We start from the raw sequence: 14,218 nt of genomic DNA on the forward strand, positions 1-14,218 counted from the left end.
TTGTTTTACTTAAAAGCCAAGAAAAGTACACTAGTTCCTAGTGTATTGTATAAAAAAATTAACACTGAAATCTCACAGCTGCTGGTAGCCCATGTACAAACTGGGGAACACATAAAATCTTGAATTTAAACATACATGTGAAGTTAATAAAGATAAATTGGCCATTTCAAATAAACATATTTGTACTTAAGTCAACATAAACAAACCATCTTAATTATCCCGGTGCTGAAAAAATGAGACTGTGGTCCAGGGCTATTCAATTGGCGGCCCGTGGCCCGAACCCCTGCCCCAGAGGCAATTTGTTTTAGCCCTGCAAATAGTGACCAAAACATAAAAATAAATTTAGTTCAGTCAAAAACGGCCGCTATAGCTATGAAGTGATGGTCGTCTGTTCAATTCAGTATGTGCTGCAGAGGCTGCGCAGAGCGTGAGTCACCATAAGCAAGTGGTGTGGACAGATGAAAACATTTGGATATGTTTTGAAGAAAATGCCTTTTGTACAATGCACTATAATCATTAATAGGGATGCAACGATTAGCTGATTTCACTATTAACTGCGCGTTAATTCATCACAGTTAATTAATCATAAAGGCTTCTCTAAGCCGCATTTCTGTTGCACGGAAAGTTGCCAACTGTGCGCTACGCACGCACACCAGATTAACTACAGCAGTGGCCGTTCTCATATCACGTCTTTTATGCTTGCAAGTTTGTTATTTCTAACGTAAGAATGACAATATGCACGCACAAGTGGAGCAACACGATTGTCTCTGTCCGGGCGCACGCAGTAGAAAACATCTCATGGTAAGAATTGTGCTTGCCTTTCATTGCAATGTCAAGCGCCCTCTAACTTTAGAGCATAGTGATTGGATATTTACTCGCAGGGAGGAGTTTCCTCATCACAGCTCATAGACTTAAAGGCACACACAGTCAGTTCGGGAGGATATAAAACGCACATAAATTATTTTAACACAAAACTGAGAAAACTGCAATTCACAAGCGCGTACTGAACCATGGAGGACGTACCGAATAGTTTAATATTATATTGAGAACCGTGACATCCCTAATATGCATGTATGTATATATATATATATATATATATATATATTTTTTACTTCCTGTTGTAGTGGACGTGTTCAACATGCAAAGAAATATGGATAAGACCAAGGAAGCACTTTTTGAAGGCAAGTTTCTGTATAAAACAATTATGTCGCATCACCAGGCTCTCCACCGTTTCATGCAATTTCAGGTGTTTCATTTTTAACTTTTGACTTCTGTTTTAAAGAGCCCATATTATGGGTTTTTGAAAATTCCCCTCCATGTAGTGTGTAACACAGCTCTAAGTGAAGTGAAGTATCCAGCTAAGGCTTAAATCTGTAAGAATACAGTGTTTAAAACTGTTGATTCATCTATAAAAGAGTCGAATCATAGTGCTTCAAACGAGTCGCCTTGATACCGACTCATTAGGTGTTTCGCCATGACGTACGAACGAAACAAAGTTTTTCACGTGCACGCGCAAACCCGGGAGATTTCAAACCTGAGGCCCCGCCCTCTGACGCAGTAACCCAGACACACACACACACACACCCACAAACACACGCACACCCACAAACATGCCGGTCGATTGAAGTCACAATGCAGATGGATATATTGAGTCTCTACCCAAAGATGAAACCTCAGCATTATAACCAAGCAGTTGGAAACTTCTGGAAGCTACATGCTACAAAGAATACTTCATCTGAGTTTGTTAAAGGAAGGATCAGTAAAGAGTAACTGATGGACGTCAGGATGGGTTTCTTCCTACATTTCTCAAGTGTAAGTACGTGCGGTTAAAGTTGTTGCCTCGTTGACTCTAGCTTGCAAATGTATTTAGTTGTGATTTGTTACTTGTAACCGCGTGTACTGTATCAGGTTAACTGGATATATTATCTTATCGCGTGCAAAGTCACGTTAAAAACGCGACGCGTGCTGTTTGTTTATGGAGCTCCGTGCTAGAGTTCTGCTCCCGCGATTTATTCGGAAATGTATTCCCGCGCCGCAGAAATCTGGCGCGGGGAGAGAGAGGGAGAGAGAGAGAGAGAGCGAGAGAGAGAGAGCGAACGAACGAACGAGCTTTGTGTACTTTGTGCTGTGTGTGTGTTAGTGCAGACAGCTTGGCTGTCTGGACTGTATACTGGGTGATATTTGGTTGTGTTCTCCGCTCTAGCGGGACCGGGCGCGGCGGGCAGAAAACGGAGCGGGTTCTCAGGCTAAAACCTGGCGGGTGCGGGCTGAAGCGGGAGCGTTGTCATCCGGAGGTGTGTGTGTGTTTTTGTGTGTGTGTGGTATGGCGAGTACACGACTGTCTCCTTCGTTCGGTTATCCGTGGCACTACCCACTCGCCATAGTGTGGCAGCTAAAGTCCACGCCTACACTATCGAGCGTGTATGAACTGTGATTACTTTTTAAATTGCTGATTAGCTATTGGCCATTTCCCTCTCTGACTGAAGGCAGTCGACCAATCGCGACAGACTGTCATCGGCCCAATCAGCGCAGATTAGCTTCGCGCTAAGGAGGGGTTTGGGAACAAATGAATCACTGGACGATTCATACAGGAGTCGCTGGGATAATTAGATAAAAATAAATGCAGATTATAAGACCATGAAAGTGTTTTTTGACCTTGCATGCATATTAGACTGTTGTTGGAGACCCTTACAACCAAGATATGACCTTATTTCATGTATAATATGGGCTCTTTAATGTAATTTGATCTTGCATGTTGAACGAAAAAAAAAACCTCCGCATTTCGTGACTCAGTTTTTCTTTGAGGTAATCAAATCGCTGCTTACACGGTAGACTTTTAATAAGAGTATTATCTTAATCATATTAAAACCGAATTATTGGTGTGTTATGTAAATTGACGTGTTTCCTTGTTGTGTCAGAATCCTTGTGAAATTCAGGGGACGAGGATTAAGTGGCGCCAAATAAATGAAAGCAATATAACAAAAACCCCAAATCTAACTAATATTTACCCTCTAAACTGTCTAATACAAAATAAACAAACAAAACATCTTCAGCATTTACACGCTATAACTAAACTATTCTACTAACCAAAAATACGGAGAAAACTTACAGCGGGTGGCACTCACTTCTAAACTAGTGTGTTTAGACAGTTAAGTTCTCTGCGTGATGCAAAGTGTATGTCAGGTGACATCTAAACTCCTCGAATGCAAGGGAAAGGCTGACGCCAGACGTCAGGGGATTGCCACATATACACATCCAAGACGTTAACATCGATCAACACAAGAACAAGACCAAAATCAAAACTAAGTTCACGTCAACATCACAGAACATAACAACAAGCCAAAAAACACATACAAAAGCAAGCAAAGACAGCAAGTAAGTCAGAGCAAAAGCAGAACGAGCTTCCCCGATCGTGTCCCTTTAAACTGTGAGCTCCTATGCTGATCGGTTGTGAAGGTGATGAGGTCATAAGGTGGAATTGAAATTGACGTCTTCACGGACGAATGGCATACTGGAATGGGCGTATCTGATAATTGACAGAGAGGGAGGGAGGGAGGGAGCGAGCGAGCAAGAGAGGGAGAGAGAGAGAGAGGAGAGAGAGCGCACACACACAAGCAAAACAAACAGGCATATACATATGACTGTAACACCCTGACCCTCAAGAACAAACCCTTTTGTTAAAATAAACCAGAGACAGAGAGAAAAAAAAATTAAACTCTAGACAGGGCATCCGCCATAACATTATCAATGCCTTTTTTATGACGAATATCCAAATTATAATTCTGGACTGGCAGAGACAATCTCATCAGTCGTTGGTTATGATTGTACATCCTGGATAGCAATAAAAGAGGATTGTGTTCCGTATATACAATCACAGGTAAACAGCTGGAACCAACTAAAACTCAAAGTGTTGCAAAGCAAACAACAGAGCTGATATTTCTTAAACTTACGAGAGAAATAGCTCACAGGATGGTCAATACCAGTTTCATCCTCCTGAAGAAGTACGGCACCAGAACCCACAGCACTTGCATCAATCTCAAGCTTAAATGGTGATGCACAATCAGGAGCGGCAAGAACAGGTGCATTACATAAAAGTGCTTTTACATTATCAAAGGCACTTTGACAAGCATCAGACCTCACATATGATGTAGAAGGGCTAAGCAAGGATGTTAAGGGGTTAACCACAGTAGAAAAGTTTTTGCAAAAACTTCTGTAATAACCAGCCATACCCAAGAAGCTCTGTAGTTCTCGGCAATTGGTGGGGACTGGAAACTGCGAAATAGCGGTTACTTTCGCATCTACAGGGTGAACTTGACCTTGTCCAACTTCCTTGCCCAGGTTATGACAGTCGCTTGGCCGAACTCACATTTAGCTAAATTTAGTGTCAGAGATGCGTTAGAAAGTCGTATAAATATTTCTCTTAACGAATGCACATGATCACGCCAAGCTCATGGAGTAAACTACTACATCCTCGAGATACGCGCTACAGTTTGGTATGTCTGCCAACACTGTATTTACTAGACGTTGAAACGTTGCGGGTGTGTTTCTAAGACCGGAAGCCATCGAATCGTATTGCATAAATGAATCTGGAGTGACGAATGCGGAGATGTCAGAAGCTCTATCAGTGAGTGGAATTTGCCAATATCCCTTCAGCGTGTCTAATTTAGAGACAAAACACGCAGAACCGAAATTGTCAATGCAGTCTTCCATGCATGGTAAAGGATAGCTGTCTGGGACAGTGACTGCGTTAACCTTTCAGTAATCAGTACAGAATCTGTACGTTCCATCTGGTTTTGGCACCAGCCAGCATGGTGAACTCCAAGGGCTACTGCTAGGTTTTGCCAATTTATTTTCAAGCAAGTAGTTCACTTCTTGAAGCATAATAGATCTTTTAGCCATATTCAAATGATATGCGTGCTGCTTTAATGGACGTGTGCCATCCACATTAATAACGTGTTTTAACACGTTTGTTTGGGTTAGAACATCACCAAACAAACAGTTAAAATCAGATATTAACTTAATGATATCCGTTTTCTGATCAGCAGGCAAATGTTTGAGACAGGAATTTAGAACACTCAAAATTTTTGAATTGACTAACCTCACAGATAATTGGGGAAGGTCACGAAGAATTACACCGTCATCAACATCTGACATCACAGCAGAAGTCTGTTCCGCAACTGCAACAACAGTGGAAACAATGGATTCTGGCTTTGACAGGGCACATCCTTACCTGTCTCTTTGGAATGGTATGCTTTAAGCATATTAATATGACATACACGGGTTTGGTGTTTTCTATCGGGTGTGTGAATCATATAATCCGTCTCACCTATTTTTTTTTTTTTATTTCGTACGGACCGGCGGAACAAGCAGAAAGTAAAGAATCGAGTACTGGTAAAAGTACGAGAACTATCTCCAATAGCGAATGAGCGCGCAACAGCCTTTCTGTCTAATCTAATATGTTAGTTTTCTTACTGGTCTTAACAGACAACATGCGTTCTTTTAGTACTTTTAACGGACCTCTAATTTTGTGAGAAAATACGAGCTGAGCTGGGCTAAATCCAAGCGATTCTTGAATTGTTTCTCTCGCAGCAAATAAAACCATCTGTACTCAGGCAGTATTTGTGAAGCATGGACTTGAGTGTCTGATGAAAGCGTTCAAGCGCACCCTGTCTCTCAGGATATGCGCTTGAAACACGATGGGTGATGTCGAGTGATTGTAAAATTTTCTTAAAAAGCTTCGATAGAAAATTTGTACCTTGATCGCTTTGAATGATTTTGGGCAGGCCAAATGTAGAGAGAATTTTATCAGAGCTTTAACAATCACAGGTGCTGTAATTTTTCTCAGGGGAACAGCCTCTGCAAACCTAGTCGCTGCACACATTATTAGTAAGCAAAAACTGATTACCAGATTTTGTTTTGGGGAGCGGCCCCACACAGTCCACAATTATGTGTTCAAAAGGATCGTGAATAACAGGTATGGGAGTCAAGGGTGCAGGCGGAATCACTTGGTTTGGCTTTCCTACTATCTGACATGTATGGCAAACACGACAGTATTTAACCACATCTTTTGTAAACCTGGCCAAAAGAAATGCTTCAAAATTCGGTTGTATGTCTTTATAATTCCTAGATGGCCAGGAAGCTGATGGTCATGCGCCAGATATAGTACATGTTGACGATAAGGAGATGGAACAACTATTTGATAAACGGCATCTCAATCAAAATCACTTTCCGGATTTGAACACCATTTCCTTAACAGTAACTCATTGTCAATGAAAAATCCACTTTTCATTTCTCTTATCACATCTGTTGTGACAGCAAAATTGACAATAGGTGCAAGAGATTTATCCTTTTTTTGAGCAACCATTATTTTCTCTCGTGATACAGGTACCTTTAACGTTTCAGTATCAGTCACTACATCAACATTTTCTGTGTTTTGTTTTTCCCTGGATGTCTCAGAATCAGGAATTTTCTCACAGGAGAGGAGAGAAAAATTAATCAGCCAACTCAATTACCTTACCCAACTTGCGTGTCTGTGCACACATTACTGCGCATGCAGGGAAAACATCGGGGTAAGCGTCAGTCAAATGCGATTGAGCAAACAAATCTGTTTTTTCTGTTACTTCTAACAACAGCATTACTTTTCCTCCTGCCAGATCATTTCCAAGAATAACATCTATGCCATTTACAGGAAGTGACGGGCGCACAGCCACCCTTACAAATCCTGTACACAGATCACTCTTCAAGTGTATATGATGTAGCAGCGCTTTGATGCAATTCATCTCAATGCCCTGAACAATCACACTGGAGCCACAGAAAGTGTCATCCGACAACTTTAATTTCTCTGCAACAATAAAAGATTGCAAACAACCAGTGTCCCTAAGGATTTTTACCTTAACCTGATCCTCACCATTTTCAGACAACGAAATAAATCCTTCCAGAGTAAAAGGTTTATAATTGTCATCAATTTTGTCATCATCAGATGCACTTTTCACTTGAGGCTGTTGTCTCCGTTTTAAAACCAAACAATCAGCTATGACATGACCCTTTTTGTGACAATAATAGCACTCACGTTCTTCACGAGTTGTGCTAGATTTTGGTCTACTGGTTTGTGAAGAATTAGGCTGGGATTTTTCAAAATGTGCAGGTGCAAAAACATTCTTGCGAGTTAAAATGAACTTGTCTGCTAGAACAGCTGCTTGCGACAATGAAGTCACCTTCTGTTCATTTAGATAGACAACAACTCGCTCAGGCAAACAATTTTTAAATTCTTCCATTAACATCAGTTCCCGCAGTGAGTTAAAATCAGCCACCTTACTAGCGCTGCACCACTTATCAAACAAGATTCCTTTCTCTCTTGCGAATTCAACAAAAGTCTGTGCAAATGTTTTCTTACATGCTCTAAATCGCTGTCTATAGGCTTCCGGAACAAGTTCATAAACTCGCAAAATTGCAGTCTTGACATTTTCATATTTCAAGCTATCCTCAACTGACAGAGTAAAGCAAACCTCTTGAGCTTTACCAAACAACTTGCACAGCAGCAATACTGACCAAACCAATTTAGGCCAACGTAAAGAAATGGCTATCCACTCAAAAGCACAAAAATAAGAATTTACTACTGATTCTCTAAATGGTGGGACTAATGCAATGTTTACCTATGTCAAATGCGGTTAGAGCTGGATCAGTAGGCGGGGCCACATCAGAGAACACAGAGGCAGTAACCGAATTGGGTTGCGCAGCTGAGCCAGAAGAAATCTTCATCGCCTCCAGATCTAGCTGTCGCAGCTTGATCTCTTTTTCAGCCTCAATTTGTAGCTTGCTTATTTCTAACCGCACGTTTATTTCAGCCTGATGTGCATGCGCTTTTTCTTGTGCCTCGTACTGCAGACGGGCTAAGCAGACTTTCAGTCGCGCATCATCTCTGTAGCCAAAGGACATAGGGGAGAATGATCAAACACTGGCAAGCTGACCTTCGCCTCCGCGCCAACATCAACTTGACCATTAGGATCATCCTCAGCACCCGGACTGAGATGCCACAGCAACGTCATCCTGGCTAATATTTTCACCAGTCTCCTCCACAACATTTGACAGAGGAAGAACATTTTTCTCATGTAACTTTAACAGTGTCTTAACTTTTTTTTCTGCCTTGCGACTCTGCTTGTTAACAACAATCTGATAATTATCAGCAATCATTAAAATAATAAATATAATAAATCCTGCTTCCTACAAACATTAATCTGCTCTATGGTTGGTTTTGTAACAAATTTCTCCAAACTTAAAACCTCCATGATACAGGCCCCGTTTACACTAGTGCGTTTTAGTTTTAAAACGGCGTTTTAGATCAAAAACGATCTGCGTCCACACTAGCGTTTTACCTAGTGTCTCTGAACATATCGCCGTCCACACTATGCCACTAAAAACCTAAATCACATGATCATTCGCGCACACTGGGCATGTACGTTCTAGTATAAACAGAAAGCATGCGTCTCACTCGGCATTTGGTTATTGTTAGTCAACGAATGCCAATTGAACATTAAACGCGATGGCAAAGAAAGCAAGAGAGGTATTTTTGTGAACAGACGACAAGGTCGAGTTACTAAACGCAACAAATGAATAACTGCACAATGGCGCCTAAAACAGACAATAGTGCAAACAACGCTCCCATTTCTGTGCCCATGTGGTTGTTTACAGTACTGTCTTCCGGTAGCGTTAAAGCCATGTGTTATAGTCATGTGATAGAGCCTTGGCGGATAAGGGAAGGATACAGTGACGAAGGCAATGACACAAAAGCCTCAATCAGGTAGCGAATCTCAGCAGTCCCACCTCCGTTTTCAGATGTCTCCATTTTTCCTCATCCACACTAAGACAGAGCAGCAGCGTTTCAGAATGAAAACAGCCTCTCCAGCATTTCCAAAACGCTTCGTTTTCGGCGCTCGAGAACTCCGGCGTAGTGTGGACGGATGGCGTAACTGTAGCAAAACTTATGCGTTTTAAAACAAAAATGCATTAGTGTAAACGGGGCCACAGACTACACGAAAAAAACAGCAAGATACCCTTCCGCATACATCTGTTATATGCAATATACAAACTTAACACCAATTGCCACCAACAAACACAAAAATTATCACAATTTCAGGTTTCTTTTATAAAAAAGAGATTCCGGACGAGCCCCCATATAAATGTTACAACTTTTAAGTTTTGTCTCGAGTTGGTGGCAAAATATCAGACCGACAACTGCAAATAAAAAGTGAATTTATTTACAATAGTGAAAGGAAGTCAAAAAGTAATAAAGTATTATTTACAAGATCTCACAACATAAAATAAACCAAACAATGTAGATTAAGGATGGGGGGGAGGAAATGAGAATTAAGTGGCGCCAAATAAATCAAAGCAAAATAACAAAAACCCCAAATCTAACTAATATTTACCCTCTAAACTGTCTAATACAAAATAACCAAACAAAACATCTTCAGCATTTACACGCTATAACTAAACTACTCTTCTAACCAAAGATACGGAAAAAACTAACAGCGGGTGTCACTCACTTCTTAACGAGTGTGTTCAGACAGTGGAGTTATCTGCGTGATAAAAAGTGTAAAAAAAAACACATACAAAAGCAAGCAAAGACAGCAAGTAAGTCAGAGCAAAATCAGAACGAGCTTCCCCGCTCGCGTCCCTTTAGACTGTGAGCTCCTATGCTGATTGGTTGTGAAGGTGATGACATCACAAGGTGGAATTGAGATTGACGTCTTCATGGACGAATGGCATACTGCGACAGAGAGAGAGAGGGAGGGAGCAAGCGAGCGAGAGAGGGAGAGAGAAAAAGAAGGAGAGAGAGCGCACACACACAAGCAAAACAAACAGGCATATACATATGACTGTAACAGAGTCGCTCCAGCACATTGTGTGTGTCTGTCTGTGTGTGTCTGTGTCAGGCCCGTTGAGGGGTGTCAGGGGATGAGTGAGCGACGTATCTGAGTAGGAGCGTGTGTACACGAGACGTACCTGAAGAGTGTTGGGGGTAAGTTGCGCGTGACGTACCTGAAGAGCGGTGAGGGCGAGTTGCACACCACGTACCTGAAGAGCGGGTGTGCAACGTATTTAAGGACCAGGCGGGAGACGCGTGATTTTCAGGAGATTATCATTCATTTGCGGGCATCCAGGAGTCTCTGTGCATTTGTGGGATACTCCTAGTCTTAGCAACTGGATGAATGTAAAGGAGGACTGAGCAAAATTGTTTCTACTTAATAATTAATGTTCTCAACTCACAGCAATACAACTTTACAATAAGTGCAACTATTTGTATTCAATAATTTATTATTATTATTATTATTATTTTCCAATTTTCATATCTTCAATGCCTGTATTTTGGCATTTTTTTGCACTCCACTTAGAATCCAACTTGGAAATAATTGGTATTGATTGTTTTGAAATTCAAAGGGCACTAACATGCCTATTTTAATTTCTGTAATAAACCTGTCTGTCAAGCCAGGATCTTTTAATAAACGATAAAATGTTGAATTTAAATAGTTTTTGTCTTGCGTTTACATTAATTTTACATTTAAATAGCCAAAATTACAAGTTTCAGTATTTTAAATGCGATTAATTTTTAAAAAAAAGGTGCGATTAATTATTTAATTTTTTTTATCGATTGACAGCATTAATATATATATATATATATATATATATATATATATATATATATATATATATATATATATATATATATACACATACACACACACACACGCACACACACGTGTATATCTGTGTATATATTTATGTGTGTGTGTATATATAGTGCTGTCAATCGATTAAATTTTTTTTTTTTTTGAAAATTAAATCGCGATTAATCGCATTTAAAATACTAAAACTTGTAATTTTGGCTATTTAAATGTAAAATTAATGTCAATGCAAGACAAAAACTATGTAAATTCAAAATATAATTGTTTATTAAAATTTGTTTAACTTGTAACACAGATTTCGTCATGTAAACAACATGCACAATAAACCATCAAGATCCTGACTTGATAGCCATATTTATTACAGAAATTGAAACATAGGCATATTAATGCTATTTGAATTTTAAAACAATCAATGCCAATAAAGAAAAAAAATTGATTTCCAAGTTGGATTCTAAGTGCACTGCAAAAAATAAAAATAAATAAAATAAAAAAAGCCAAAATACTGTCGTTGCAGACATGGAAATAGGAAAATTAATAATAATATTACTAAAACTATCGAATACAAACAGTTCCACTCATTGTATTTGTATTGCTGTGAGTTGAGAACATTAATTATAAAGTAGAAACAATTTTGCTTAGTCCTCCTTTACATTTATCCAGTTGCTAAGACTAGGAGTATGCCGCAAATGCACAGAGACTCCCGGATGCCCGCAAATGAATGATAATCTCCCAGAAATCGCACATCTCCCGCCCGGTCCATGAATACGTTGCACACCCCTCTCCACCGCATCCCTCCTAGCTCTTCAGGTACGCAACTCACCCCCACCGCTCTTCAGGTACGTCCAGCAGGCACATGCCCCTACTCAGATATGTCATTCACTCAACCCCTGATACCTCTCAACAGGCCTGAGACAGACACACACACACAACACATTGGAGCGACTCCCTTAAGATTCAACACGCATGATCGCGTTCATCAAATTTGCTTAAACTAAGCGTTCTAAAGTATGGCTGTATTTCACAAGGATTCTGACACAACAACACGAAGCATATGCTTTCGTTGCGTTTAATGAGGAAACACACTAAACTTGACTTATGCTGAAAGGCAGAGCAATGCGCTGTCTTTGACAGCTCACGACTTCACTAGAGACTTTCTGAGTACATTTACATGAGACACCAATACTCCAATTTTAATATGATTAAGATAGTACTCTTATTAAAAGTCTATCGTGTAAGCAGCAATTTAATTATCTTAAAGGACCACTGAGTCACGAAATGCAGAGGTTTTTCTTTCCGTTCGCCATGCGGTATCAAATTACATTAAAACAGAAGTCGAAAGTTAAAAATGAAACACCTGAAATTGCATGAAACTGGAGAGCCTAGTGATGCGACTAATTGTTTTATACTGAAACTTGCCTTCAAAAAGTGCTTCCTTGGTCTTATCCATATTTCTTGCATGTTGAACACGTCCACCACAACAGGAAGTAAAAAAAAGAAAAACCCTGCAACTGCGTAAATCTTTTTTAACGTATTAATTATTTCAAATTAATTGCATGCGTTAACGCACTAATTTTGACAGCACTAATTTATATTTATGTATATATATTTATGTATATATATTTATGTATATATATATATATATATATATATATATATATATATATATATATATATATATATATATATATATATATATATATATAGATAGATAGATAGATAGATATAGATACACATACACACATTGTATTAACAGACTGAACAGACACTGGACAGCCTGTTTGAACCCAATGCATATAAACAATAGCCCCTTTCACACATACAGACCCAGAAGGTTGTATGTGTGAACAGGTCCTTTTTGAAAATACCGGTAAATTCGTTCTGGCTATTTTCCGGAAAGAGAAGTTGTAACATTACCGGCAATTTGCCGGAATGCTGCGCTGTGTGAATGCAGAAGGAATATTGCCGTAATAAGCGCGTGCATGTCTAGAACGTGCTGACGTGAGACGTCTGCTTTAGCCAATCACAACAGTCAGACGCATTTACGTCCGCGCGGTTTATGAGAATAAAAGCCTTTGAATATTTTACCAGACACATTTAGCTGCTAGAAGTTAGTCAGATCACGTTTATATGTTCTTCTTAATGCCAACTGTGTAAATAATCATCGATGAGATGCTTATGATAAGCCGTTGTTTGTTTACCTTCAAGCTTTGCGTGTGCCCCCATAGCGCCAGCACACACACATATCATGAACATCTCTACATGCGAAAGTGTTCCTCTATATGTTTTCATAGGAGTTGTACTCAATACTGATCCATCCAAAGAGTTTGTAATGTAGTCAAATGTTTACAAACACAAGCGCAGCCGTTTAAAGGACATTTCTGGTTAATGATGTCAGAATTTACCGTCATTTTGCGATGGATGTGTGAATGCTCTTTTCCGGAAAAATTCCGTAACGTCCTCGCCTGTGTGAACAGCGCTTTTTTGAATATACCGGTAAAGTCGTTCCGGAAATTTTCCGGATATTTACCGGTATCACTGTGTGAAAGGGGCTATTGGGTCTCCGTATTCAGTCCTTTACTTCCACAGTGTCTGTACAGCTGAAGTAACTGAACCAGCCCTGTGACATAAGACACAGCAATATTTCAAGATGGCAGTGCCCTATGTCTATAACTTATAGTTAAACATGCAGTTTTCTTATAAATGGTTACATTAATCAAGTTTGTAATGTATATTTCAATTAAAGTGGAAACCAATGTACAAAATAATGTAAAGTTGACCGAGTACAACACAATTCAAATCCAGTTGAATTGAGTAGCCTAATATACTTTACCTTTTACTTTCTCTTTTCTTCAGCATATTTCCTATTAAAAAAAATGTAATAGTTTTAATTAATTATATATAAAATATATTTTTATAAATTTGAAATAGCCTATCATCTAAACTTTCAGGTATTAAATTTGAGGTGCCTGGCTGTAGCACTTAATAAGTGACAAACAAACCAATGATTTGCAGAGGATAACAACAAATATGCGTCCTGGCTTTATTTATAATGTACATAGACCGCACGTGGTCAAGACATGCCATTGAGAGAGCAAAAGAAGTGTGCACAGCCCCGCACGCATTTAAAGCAATTTCATGAGCAGCGGCTTCCTCACACGCACACATTATAGAACTACACAATATCATTATACACAACAGCCTAGGTAGGTCTACAATTACATCTATGAGAGATGTCTGGAATTAAACAGTTGCTGCTGCTCCTTGTGCACATTGAGGAACACTAAAGGGGCAAACCATCAGGTCATCTGATTTGATGACGATAGACCTCGCGATAGCCCCCCTCCTCAAATAAAAACAAAAAAAAAAACTGCGGATTTGTGCAAGTCACAAATCAGACGAAAATACGGAAATCCATAAACGGAAGAATCACATCCCTGTGTATTGTAGCCGTGGCCGGAATAAATTTTACGCCATAGAAGAATGAATGTAGCAGAAACCACATACATATATATACATAATAAAATCAAATCAGTCCA

The 14,218-nt window shown here is 39.5% G+C and overlaps 1 protein-coding gene across 13 annotated transcripts in view; it reads right to left on the reverse strand.

The window, feature by feature from the left end:
• eef1a2 (eukaryotic translation elongation factor 1 alpha 2) overlaps positions 1 to 14,218 on the reverse strand; it is a 49,613-nt gene that overhangs the window by 34,632 nt on the left and 763 nt on the right. For 6 of the 13 annotated variants that reach the window (XM_073938262.1, XM_073938266.1, XM_073938269.1 and 3 more), the window contains exons 2-3: positions 13,513 to 13,543; positions 13,085 to 13,299 (exon numbers count right to left, since the gene is read on the reverse strand). The exons of 3 other annotated variants lie outside the window; for them this stretch is intronic. The gene's annotated coding sequence lies outside the window, so the exon portion shown is untranslated. The remainder of the gene's footprint in view (positions 1 to 13,084; positions 13,300 to 13,512; positions 13,544 to 14,218) is intronic. 4 more of the 13 variants (XM_073938267.1, XM_073938268.1, XM_073938261.1 and 1 more) reach the window with 2 other exon arrangements.

Source organism: Danio rerio, chromosome 23 (assembly GCF_049306965.1).
Source record: "Danio rerio strain Tuebingen ecotype United States chromosome 23, GRCz12tu, whole genome shotgun sequence".
Classification (NCBI taxonomy): Eukaryota; Metazoa; Chordata; class Actinopteri; order Cypriniformes; family Danionidae; genus Danio; species Danio rerio.